The sequence below is a fragment of the Lycorma delicatula genome, chromosome 5, assembly GCF_047948215.1.
Source record: "Lycorma delicatula isolate Av1 chromosome 5, ASM4794821v1, whole genome shotgun sequence".
Lineage (NCBI taxonomy): Eukaryota > Metazoa > Arthropoda > Insecta > Hemiptera > Fulgoridae > Lycorma > Lycorma delicatula.
In genome coordinates this window covers 70,949,464-70,961,624 of record NC_134459.1, presented here as the reverse complement: position 1 = coordinate 70,961,624, position 12,161 = coordinate 70,949,464, and the positions used below count along the sequence as shown (strand labels likewise).

Genomic DNA, 12,161 nt, shown 5'->3' with positions numbered 1-12,161 from the left:
ATCAATTTTGCAAGTAACCTTGTTACGGGTATTGAAAATAGTTTTATGTTCTGACATGTATGAAATCGTACTGGATGACTGACTTTTAATGATGTGTCTCATATTACTGAAACTAATATAATAAAGTTCATACGGTATTATTATCTTTCATTTAAAATGCAACAATAATCTTAAACACCATTTATTTCATTCCTAACCGTGTTGTAAATAATTGAACACCGCGATACTGTTTGTCTATGCGGGGAGCCTAATGTACAGGACACATTCGTTACTGCTCAGTATATTACTAACATTTCTTTAGAAAAAAAGTGCATGTTGAAGAAGAAAGTTCGCAGGTGAGAAATTAAAAGTCTTGATTGGTTGATTTCTACTTAGAAACCAACCATCTCTGAAAATTACCGTTTTCAGACTTTGTTCAAAAAGTGACTGACCAAAACGTAAGACCTACTATTCAGCAATTTTTCTTTAAAAACCCAAAATTGTAATGTTACAATTACTTCTGCGCAGAAAAACTTTGCCAATAGTACTTTCTAACAATTTAAAGAAGCACAAAATGTGGGACTATTGAAAGTGGAGCAAGCAGTAAGGAAAAAGTTAAAAAATATATGAGAATGAGTGAAATTAAAAGATCAATCTAAGTATAATCATTTTCTTCAGAGTTTATAATACAGTGTAGGAATTTTTTATGTTAGAATGTGAGTGCAATAAATAATCCAGCAAAGAAAGTGCACAGTTGAGGAAGTAAAAGTATGCCATGTTGAAAATGTGTAATTGAACTTTTATTTTTATATAAAATGAATATTTTTCTTGGAAAATTTGTTGTATTGCTGTAGTGACTTCATCTATGGAAAAATACAAATGATTATGGAAGTGACATGATAAATCTGATTTGCTGGACTATAAATGCAGACTTTGGTAATTTTTCATATGAATGAAATTGGGAAAGTGAGAATGTGCTGAGAAATCTTGATTTGTTGGACTATAAGTATAGACTATAGTTTCTCATATGAATGTTCTTGGGAAAGTGGGAAAAACTTGAAATATCTACTCTGTCTGAATTGGATTTATAATGCAAGTGACTTACTTTAAATTTTCACTGTAATTTTCTGATTAATCAATTAAACGTTTGTTAGTAACTAGAAAATAAAACTGTTTCAGTTATCTACATTGTTCTTCAAGCCGCCTTCTAGTACAAGTGGTCAGCTATTGAATTAAACAAGGTCAGTTATTAAAATTTTTACTTTTATTGTGATTTTCCAGTTTTGAATTGCTGAATTTTTCAAATAAATTTTTGGCATAGCTTTTTTATAATTTTTTTTAGATATATGTAAATTTGTTCCATTATGTAATCAAGAAGAGTTTTTGAGTAATCTTTAGGCATCCAGTTTTGTTATTTAATGTAAAGCCAATACCCCCTTAGCCCAAAAAACATAAGCGTTATAGAAACTTTCAAATATTTATATGTATGTTTGATATTACTTTCATATATGTATATTAGCCAATATTTTGATTAATATATCTGGACTGGCTCAACAGAAATTCTTAAAAAATGTCCCATTTTTATATGTTGGATATTAAGGACATTGAAAAGGGGATGGATATCAAAATTCTCATTTTAAAATTTTGTAAACATAAAGCACAGCAACGGGAAAGTTTTACAATTGTTTGTTGGTTTTTCCTAGATAACATTTAATTATGTAAAATTTTAGCTATCTTGCTGTTCGGAAATAAAATGTGAAAATTACTGAGGGAAAGGGGGAGGGTTCTTTACATATAGTTATTGGAATAATAGCAACATAAATATATGCAGGTGATAATAAATAAAATCATTAAAAGAAAGATTTTATTTATTTGGTGGACTAATTAAAATTATTTGAGTGTGTATTATTTGAGAATTTTAAGTAGGATCCTAAAAATGGGGGATTATTTCATTAGCTTAAAATTATATCAACAGAGTAATATTATTTTTTTTTAATAGAGGATTTCATAATTTAGTTTGTAATAAATTCTTCCTTCTTTCTTAATTTGACTAGGATTCCTTGTTGGGTCTTTACAATGGTTTGTATACTTATGCCACTTACAAAGTATACCTTATCTGTATATTTTTTTAAAAAGTTAACAAGTTTTATGATTTTTAGTTATCCTTGAGTATATTATATATTGTACTTTTGTCTTCCTAAACATGCACTACTGCAAAAATAATACTTATTTGGAAAGGAATGAGATAACTATTGTTATGATGTTTATCTCTATGTATTGATTTTCAGTTGTACAGATATTCTAACGGCAGTGTGGAAGTGTGACAGTTATGTGATACAATTTTTTTTTTTTGTTAAATGCTGATCAAATTTTCTAATAGGGTTAGAAGTAGGTTAAATAAAAGAGTTGATTCATACATGACTTTGTTTACAAATAAATTGGTATCTTGTATGAAGGATAATGAAAATTGAAATTAGGAAAGAAAATTGAGAGAAAGAGACTGAATTATAAGACGTTAAATATTTTTTATAATTTGAATGCAGTGTATTTGTGTTTACCTCCACATTTTTTGTTAATGGGATCTTATGATTCCAGTGTCTCAAAGTGATCCAATTACCCAGAATCGGATCCAATTCTGGATAATATATAGTGGATTATATATATATATACATATAATATATAACTGGTAAACTGCTTTTGCAGTTTCTTCTAGACCTGCAAGGACTCTTATTATGAAATCAGAGGACTCGGTTGTTAAATCATGTTTAATAATTGGTATGTATTGTATTTATGTTTGTTTCCTAATTTTTTGTTAATAGGGTTTTATGATCCCAGTGTCTTGAAGTGAATTTGATTATCCAGAATTCATAGTATAACTGGTAAACTGCTTTCACAGTTTCTTCTAGAGCTGCAAGGACCTTATTGACGATGAACTTTATTATTTTCCTTTGTCTGATCCTGTACTTCCTTTTAAAACATTTCACCCAGGTCTCACTAGCTTGGAATTAGAATTGTTCCAATAAATATAGAAAAGCTGCAGCCATTGCTCATTGTTAAAGAGTTCTAGTTGTAACAAAAAATATTTGTTTGATTAATTATTCTTTATTTATTTTTTAAATCAATCTCCTCCACTCATAATTGCTCTGTGCTTCTTTGAAACTTTTGAATGTTTTCACTTAATTAATGATTCATCTATAAATGAGCCTTGTCAAATTTCAATCTTCCAGCTTTAATCTACAGTTACCTGTTTTTCATCAAAAGGAACATACTTATAAGAATACTCTTTTCTTGCACTTCTTCCTGTGATCGATAGATATTCCTCACTGTCCTTTTTAATATTTCCTTCTGTAGATTCCAAATACAATTTGAAAAATAGCACATTTGAAAAAAAGGATTAAATTTTCAAAGTGAAAAACAAAAGTTAATCTAGAAGTAATAAAAGTATTAATAAAATATGCCCAATCCACAATAAAGGAGAAAAAACAAACCCGGATAATTACAGAGGGATATCCTTATTAGATTACATGTATAAAGTATTATCTAGAGTATATAACAGAATAAAAGACCAACTAGAAAATGAATTAGGGGACTACCAAGGAAGGTTTAGACCCAGTAGAAGTTGCCCAAAAGACCAACTAGAAAATGAATTAGGGGACTACCAAGGAAGGTTTAGACCCAGTAGAAGTTGCCCAGAACAGATACAAAACCCAAAACTCATAATCGATTATTACAAATCATGAGACAAACAACTGGTAATATCCTTTATAGATTTTAAAAAGGCATATGACGTACATAGGGAATACCTATTAAAAATACTAAGGAACTTTGGTCTGCATCCAAAACTAATCAAAATGATCAGCCTAACTTTAAAAAACACAATGTTAAAGGTTAAATTCAGAAGAGATATCAGATGCATTTGAAGTAAAAATGGGATTGAGACAGGGAGATGAAGTATCCCCATTATTATTTAACTGTGCACTAGAATATATAATTAGAGAATGGAGAAATTTAAATCAGGAAAGAATAAAAATTGGAACAAAAATTAAAGTAAACTGCCTGGGTTTTGCAGAGGATCTAGCCCTACTCTCAAACAATATAAAAGAAGCTAGTACCCAAATAGAAACACTAGAACAACTTTCTGAAAAAATAGGTATATGACAAAACTCAAATTATGGTCAGAGATCCACTATGTATTAATCATGTAAACGTAAATGGAAGCAAAGTGGAACTAATGGGAAAATTTAAATACCTAGGAGATACCATAACACATAACATCAATGAGAAAATAAACTGGTAAGAAAGAACTGAGAAACTAAAAAACATCATTAATAACTACCTAAAAGATATACAATAAAAAATGGCTATCAACAAAAACTAAAATCAGACATTACCAAACAGTAATTCTTCCAGAAATAAACGCCAGCGAGACTCTCTTCGGACCATACAAAATTGGAGGATTAGAAAGGATCGAAATGATAGAAAGGAAGATAGTCAGAAGCATAAACGAGAAAACATAGTAGAAGAACAGTGGAGGATGATCCCAAATGAAGAAGTATATAAAATAACCCCACTAACAAATTTCTTCAGGAAAAAAATAATTTTATTCTTGGGGCACCTACTTAGAGTAGAAAACACCAGACATGCAAGCCAAATAATTAACTTGTACTGGGAAAGAACAGCAAAATTGAAATGGATAAAGGAAGTCCGAAAAGATATGGAAGAGTTGAGAATCTCCAAAGATCTAATCACAAAATCTGAAAAATACGACAAACTAATTAAACTAATATGATAGCATTTGAACCTAAAATTAAAAAGAAATCCAACAGTGTGGTATTCAGATGAGGACAGGTGCCAAAGATCAGAACGCCTCAAAAAGATGTGGGCAAAAAGAAAAGAAGCAAGAATAAAACAACTCGCACGATTCTGAAATAAGAAGATCCAATTACAGAATGGAGTGTCCCAGAAATTGAACTAAAGTGATCCTATGAGGTTGCAAAAACAAAAAAACAAAAAATTGTAGTTTATTGATCTTACCTCTTCATGAAGTCCTTCATTATCCCTTTAATCTTGCAAAAATAAATCTTCATCAACCATAATATGAGATCTGTTTATAACATTAATCACTGCTTCATTAATTCTTTCTCTCATAGGCAGAGAAACAGATGAAACCCCCATCTGTCATAAACAGGGGGTTTATGACAAATGCCAAAGTAAGAAAGATTTTCTTTTAAAGATCAAGAGAATCTTTCTTACTTAGTTTAGTTATTTGATATAGTTTTTAAAACTATATCAGAATTCATTTGTGGAATAAGGTTAAAGGGAAGATTTGAGATACATCTATGATTTCTGTATAAGTGCCTACTGAGAAAGCCGCAGATCAAGTTAAAAGTGATTCTTACAAAAGTGTTTCTAGGGAATGCAAAAGTACAAAAATATATGCATGTCCTATTGAGAGATTTAATGTAAAAGTGGGAAAGGAGCCATTTCTATGTGAAGTTGCTGGAAAGCATACATTGTGTGTTGAGACAAAGAGAAATGGAAGGATGCTTGCTGAATTTGCAGTTGAGCATTCTCTATATTGTTGAAGTTACTATCTTACAAAGTATAGCCTTGGCTGATAGAGGGCACAAACGGGAGAGGCCAAGGTGGAATATAGAAAGATTTAAGGATGAAGAAAAGAGGGAGTGTCGGAGAAGGTTGGAGGATAGGATAGAGATTGCTGTGAGGTAGAGAAAGAAGTAGAGAGAGGTATAGACAATGAGTGGAGTGCCATGAAGGAGATTGGTGGATGTAGCAAAAGAGACCATTGGAGAGAGAGATGAGAGGGTAGGAATGTAGAGTGGTTTGATGATGATTATTGAAAAGTGATTGCACAGAAGAATTGCTGGAAGCTAACAGCGATGCAAAGGAAAACAAGACAGAATGTTAAAGCTTATAAGGAAAGTAGAAGAATAGCTAATAAATTATTAAAAAAGAAAAAGACAGAATACATGAAAAAGAAATTAGAAAATGAAGAGTTTAACGTGGCTAATGAGGTTAAAAAATTCTACTGTTCAGTAAAAATATTAATAAAGCCTTTCAAGCTAGAGATGTTATATGTAAAGACAGAAGGAAACCCCGTTAAGGAGAAAGAGAGAATAATGGAATGATGGGCAGAATACTTTGAAGAGCTTTTTTAGATTGTTCTGCAGGAGTTGAAGGGCGGTGCAAGTATAAAACTGCAGATATGGAGGTTGATAGACCCATTCTTATGGAGGTAGACAATGCTGTAAGAAGACTGAGAAATGGCTAAGCAGCAGGGGAAGATTTTAAGATTCCGGAGATGTGGAAGTCTTGTTAAATGGCTTCACAGATTGATTTTTTTTTTGAATTAGCAAATTCAGTTATAAATGGCGAATGGAAATCAAGGTGCAACCATTTCAAGAAAATACAAACATCTTATTTGTCTGTGGAACCTTTAATTGATTTTGCCATTGAAACTGTAGTTATCAATGTAGATGGTGATAGCGATAATAGTGATTTAAGTGATAACTATGATTTAAATATTAGCGGTAACAATATAAGCCATGATGTTATTGTTAGTACGAAGTATATATTTTTCTGCGCCACTTCTCTTCCACTGTTTTTTTCACCTCTCATATGTCAATTACTTCCTCTTTAAACTTATTGTAGTTTGCAACAAACTGTACATACTTCTGTATTTTACTAACCATAAATTATTTTGACTTGTACCTCTGTTTTGCTTATCAAGCTTTGTTACTTTCCCGTCTAGATAATGCTGAAGCAGAGCTATAGCTCTGGAAGGGAAAGTATTGTAATCAGTCCAATTTTGGCATATTCGGTTTTCATCGAATATTGTCATTTTCACACCTAAGAAACCCAAAAAACCGGATGGAAATTTTCCGTATGTTAATGTCCGTATGTACACGTGTATGTTTGATACTGGTCTATAAATCATCTTATATCTCTATAACTACTGGACCGATTTTAACCAAACTTGGTCGGATTCCTTCTGTAAATGGTGCATTGATGCCATTCAATTGTCAACTTAGACTTAGGCTGTAGAGAAGGTATCACCCTCAGTATCTCCAGATCTGGTTGACCTAAGGCCTTAATCTAGATCACGCAAATTATTTACTTTATTTGTTTAGTTTAGTTAGTATTTCAAAGGTTGGTAGCACTGTCAACTCGACCGTTGACTCGGTATATGGTGTGTTAAGTCTTGCGGCTGCACCAGTCTGCCGTCCGTAGAAGCGAAATTTGTTCTATACAAGTTGTGAAGCTACATTAGTATAATTAGTGCCAACCGTCGCCGCTAGTACCGCCACACCCGCCCGAATTAATTACAGTATGTGTGCCGTGCTTTAGTTAGAATCATTGAATTAAATAAACAAAAAAATATTATATTTAAATAAAAAGATAAATATTTTAAATTGAGCTGTGTTTGTATGGATGCGTAAGCAATGCATCAGAAACCATCCACAGTTGTCAGCTTTTTTTTTATTAATGATGTAAGGCTACAAAAACAATTTATTAATGTTGTTTATGTAACTTTAATACTGTCTTAGAAATAATACTCTGAATTATAAGACCTTAATCGTGTTTAATAACAGATCAAAGAGTGAATAACTCATTCATACAGTATTTCTCATGCTGATTTCAAACATGAAATCAGAGTTTCTCTAACAGACTTAGTTTTTTGTAACTACCATTCTTATTTTCAGGTGGATGCATGAATTCCATAAGCATTGAAAAAAAAATCCGACGTGGACACCACATGAATTCCTTGTACATGTGTAAATAACATATACACATTTTTTTTTTTTTTTAATAAAAAGTACATAAAATTTTATTTCATTAATAACTTCTGATATTTTTTTTATTGTTATTTAATTATGATTTATTGTAATTTTTGTTTACTGTGAGAGGTAAATAATTATTAATTAATCGATATAATTAAATTAAAAAAAAGGATAAAGTCAGATTTGAACCGATGTGCCTTTCGCTTGTAAGATCCAAATATTTCATTTGGTTATATCTTTGGAACCAATGAAAATAAGTGCCACTTATGATATCTCGTTGAAAAGCCCTGATTGAGGGCTTATTACTGCAGTTAAGAAAAAGTCAAAAATGTAATTTTATTTTATTTTGGGCTTTTTTGAACACTTTTTGTTCAGTCGAGTTCAATCAAAAGGGGAAGTGCACAACTAGATGTTACAACAATACTAAATCCAAAATTTCAGCATCCTACGGCTAATCGTTTTTGAGTTATGCGAGGAACGTACGTGCATACGTACGTACGTAAAGATATCACGCCGAAACTAGTTAAAAATGAATTCAGGGATGGTCAAAATGCATATTTCCGTTGAAATCTGAAAACCGAAATTTTTTGGGATTATAATACTTCCTTTACTTCGTACAAGGGATTAACATGTAATATATATGAAATCAGCATAAAAAATACTATAAGAATCAGCCATTCACTCCCATTTAACAAACAAAAAATTTAATTTTGTTGACTAATCAAATTAGTATGTATTTTATTTGGGTATATCTCCTCATTTTCCACAGGGAACAGCGCGAAGTCTTATGGAGCGAGGTCAGGAATGTAGAGAATGTGGAGGGGGGGGGGCAAAAGGTTTATTCCAGTGCTGGCCAAATACTCGGAGCAAACTTTGTAGCGTTATGGGGGTAATGAACCCATATATTCATCCTTTGAGTTTGGGAACAGCTTTTTGAGAGCTTGGACAACTTTACACAGGCATTCCTCGGTGCACTACTTCCCGGTAATTGTCTTCTGAGTTTCCAACACAGCTCTCTCTAAAACTTCTCTCAAGCTAAAAACTACGGCCACCATTCTCTTCTTTATCGATCTGGATTTTAGAAGTCACGGAGGTCTCCTCATCTTCAAACACCCATACTTTGTTCTGAGTCTTGGGCCTTGATCGGGACGTCATAATAGTACAGCCAAGTTTCGTCACCTATCACAATACTGCTCAAATAGGTAGATTTACCATTTTCAAACTTTTTCAGCATTTCATGGCACCGTGAAACGTAAAGTGCCACCTGGTCGTTGGTAAAGTTTTGCGGCACCCAAGGGCTATATAACTTGATGATGATCTCACAAAATAGGAGAATTTCTGGTGTATTAATGTCCAAGGATCTTTATTTGGTGGTAGGTCACACACCTTCAAGGCCAAAATTTCCTCTTTCAAACTCTGAAATCTGGTACCACCTAAATATTTAGGTGGTACCAGGTGCTGAGAATCCTCTCCAAGTACTTGAAGACATTTCCTTTAAACTGTGATCAACACTTAACCTACGTGAAAAATTGCTAAGTACGTAGTTTTCGACCACGACATCACCACCTTGTTTTACTAACTCGGCGAAAGAGCAAATGACACTGAGACAGTGACTAAGAACGGCTACAATGCAGGTTTGGAATCTGTTAAAACAAGCGCCAACTTGTAACCGCCTGTGATGATCAGTTCCTTCGTTTGCAAAACATTCTATGTGCCCTTGTAAGTATGAAATTAGTTTAATATAATTATTATTAAATTTCACGTAAATTACATTTATACGTGTGATTGGATTTGAAGTAAAAAAATTTAATTGTTTTGCTGATGATATGAAATATTTCAAGTTTAATGAATCGGTAAAATAAATTATTAATAAAAGTATTTAAAATTTGAAAAGAAAAATAAATTAAAAAATGTTATTTAATATTGAAAAAAATCCTTAAGTTTGAAATAAAAAAAAGAAATAGATTAATAAATGAATAAGAGGTGGTTCTGGTGGTTGAGCGCATAGTTCTGTTCCTAAGGTTGTGGTAATATTAGCGATGAAATTATATTTGTGAAATTAACTTTCTGATACAAAAAAAAAATTATCTGTATCAGCCGAGATCGTCGTCGTGATAGCCGCTGTTCGAATTCCGTGATGAAGGATGATAGTTATGCCGGTGGACGATCCTTGGATGCCACTGATATCCTTGCTGCTTCCCGCTGTCTCTGATGATCACGACTGACTGACTTGTTTGAGTCAAGAGTGAAATTATGTCTTGAGAGAGTATGAGTTGTACCGGAACGGAACGCAAGGATAGCGGGAGAGTTTGCCTACGTGAAGGTAAAAGTTGATTTGTATTTTACATATGTAAATGTCTGCCGTAGCATTTACATCGGTGGCATCCCGACCAAGGCCTGGCTAATGACTGTGAGATGTAATCAGTTAAAGGGTCTAAAGACGACCTCCGGTAAAGCCCCTCAGGGCTCGGATCGGAGAGGGTGGTGTGGCGATCGGTAACGTCACAATGTCTTTCCCTACGGGGTTGGGATGTAATGTAAATAAAAAATAGAAAGTAAAAATCATGTGGACATCACATGACGCCTGTACGCCTGTTAAACTACATATACACATTTTTAAAAGTATATAAAATTTTATTTCTGTAATAATTTATTATTGGATTATTATTTACTGTAAAAGTTTTTTTTTTTACAATCAGAGGTTAATAATTATTAATAAATCAGTATATTTAAATTAAAAAAAAAAAGTCGCTAATGAAGTCTGATTCGAACTGATGTGTCTTTCCGTAAGATCCAAATATTTCATTAATTAAAATTTTATTTGGTTATAACTCTGGAACCGATGAAAATAAGTACCACTTATGATACATCGTTAAAAAGCTCTCAATGTGGGATTATTACTGCAGTTAAGGTAAAGTCCGAATTCCAATTTTTTTTTGATTTTGGACACTTTTGGTTCAGTTGATTGCAATCAAAAGGGGAGGTGAACAACTAGATGTTAGAACAGTCATTTCAACATCCTACGGCTAATCGTTTTTGAGTTATGCAGATACATACGTTCGTACTGACTTCATGCCTAAACTAGTCAAAATGGATATTTCCGTTGAAATCTGAAAAACGAAATTTTTCGCGATCACAGTACTTTCTTTACTTCGTACAGTGAAGTAACAAAGGTAAGAGTTTTATCATTCATGTACTCAACATGTTAGTCGAATATTAAATATGAAGAATTATTGAAATATAATTTAATGAACCAAATTAAACATAAATTTACAAAATAAAAAACGAGAAAAATAAAAGGAAATTAACAAGTTCCGCTGTCTAAGTGCAAATTAAGTTTAACCGAAGTATTCCATGATGAAGTATTTAAGGACTTATCTTCTGGGCTTAAAAACTAAGTACCAGGATAGCTTAAAAGAATAAATGATAATAAAATGTAAAATTAAACATGGGAATTAATGTTTAGGTTAAGCATAACGTGTGCATAATTAACTTTTTGTAATTATTTCTTGGTTATAAGAAGTATGCACTTGCTGCTGTAATATTTAGCACTTAAATAAGTTTTTAATTAGTAAAATTTATAAATTTAGTAAACATGGATGCGTAACTTAATTTGCTACCAGAAACTGATTTATGTTCTTCGTTAGATGATGAAATTATTATTTTTATAATTGTATAGGTTCAAGAAATTCTTTTTTTAAAGATGTATTTCTCATTTAATAAAATTTTAGTTTTCAACTATGAAGGGTCACACACACTTAAGTATCGTATCTGATTTTTTAGTTAAGTAGCCGCTTCACTATGACGGTTGTTCTTTTTTCCTTTTTTTTTAGATAAAATAATCAAGCATTTTTATTTCAAAACATGTATAGCTGTCAAGAGCAATCATTCAGTCCAGTTACCTAATTTGAAATTAGAAAAACAATTTAATAAGATTAAGAGTAATAAGTTTTCTGGGTTTTCATTTATTCATTGAATTAAATAAATAATAAAGTAAGAATAATTAACTTATGAACGACATAATATTACAATTAAAATAAGCGAAGAAATTAACAAAAATTCTTTGGGAGTCTCAACGGGAATCAAAATCTCATTAATATGTATGTATATATATATATATGTGTGTGTGCGTGCGCGTGTGTATTTTACGCCACTGACACGGTGGTAGCGTCTCTAGACATAATAGTAGTAACCCACCGGGGTGGTCTAGTGGTTAACACTTCTTCCCAAATTATCTGATTTGGAAGTCGAGAGTTACAGCGTTCAAGTTCTAGTAAACCCAGTTATTTTTACACGGATTTGAATACTAGATCGTGGATACCGGTGTTCTTTGGTGGTTGGGTTTCAATTAACCACACATCTCAGGAATGGTCGAACTGA

General features: G+C 32.1%; 1 protein-coding gene across 1 annotated transcript in view; it reads left to right on the top strand.

Moving 5' to 3' along the window:
* The window catches only part of LOC142325070 (uncharacterized), a 107,518-nt gene that overhangs the window by 298 nt on the left and 95,059 nt on the right, over positions 1-12,161 (top strand). Inside the window, exon 2 of the mRNA XM_075366391.1 lies at positions 1,159-1,220. The gene's annotated coding sequence lies outside the window, so the exon portion shown is untranslated. The remainder of the gene's footprint in view (positions 1-1,158; positions 1,221-12,161) is intronic.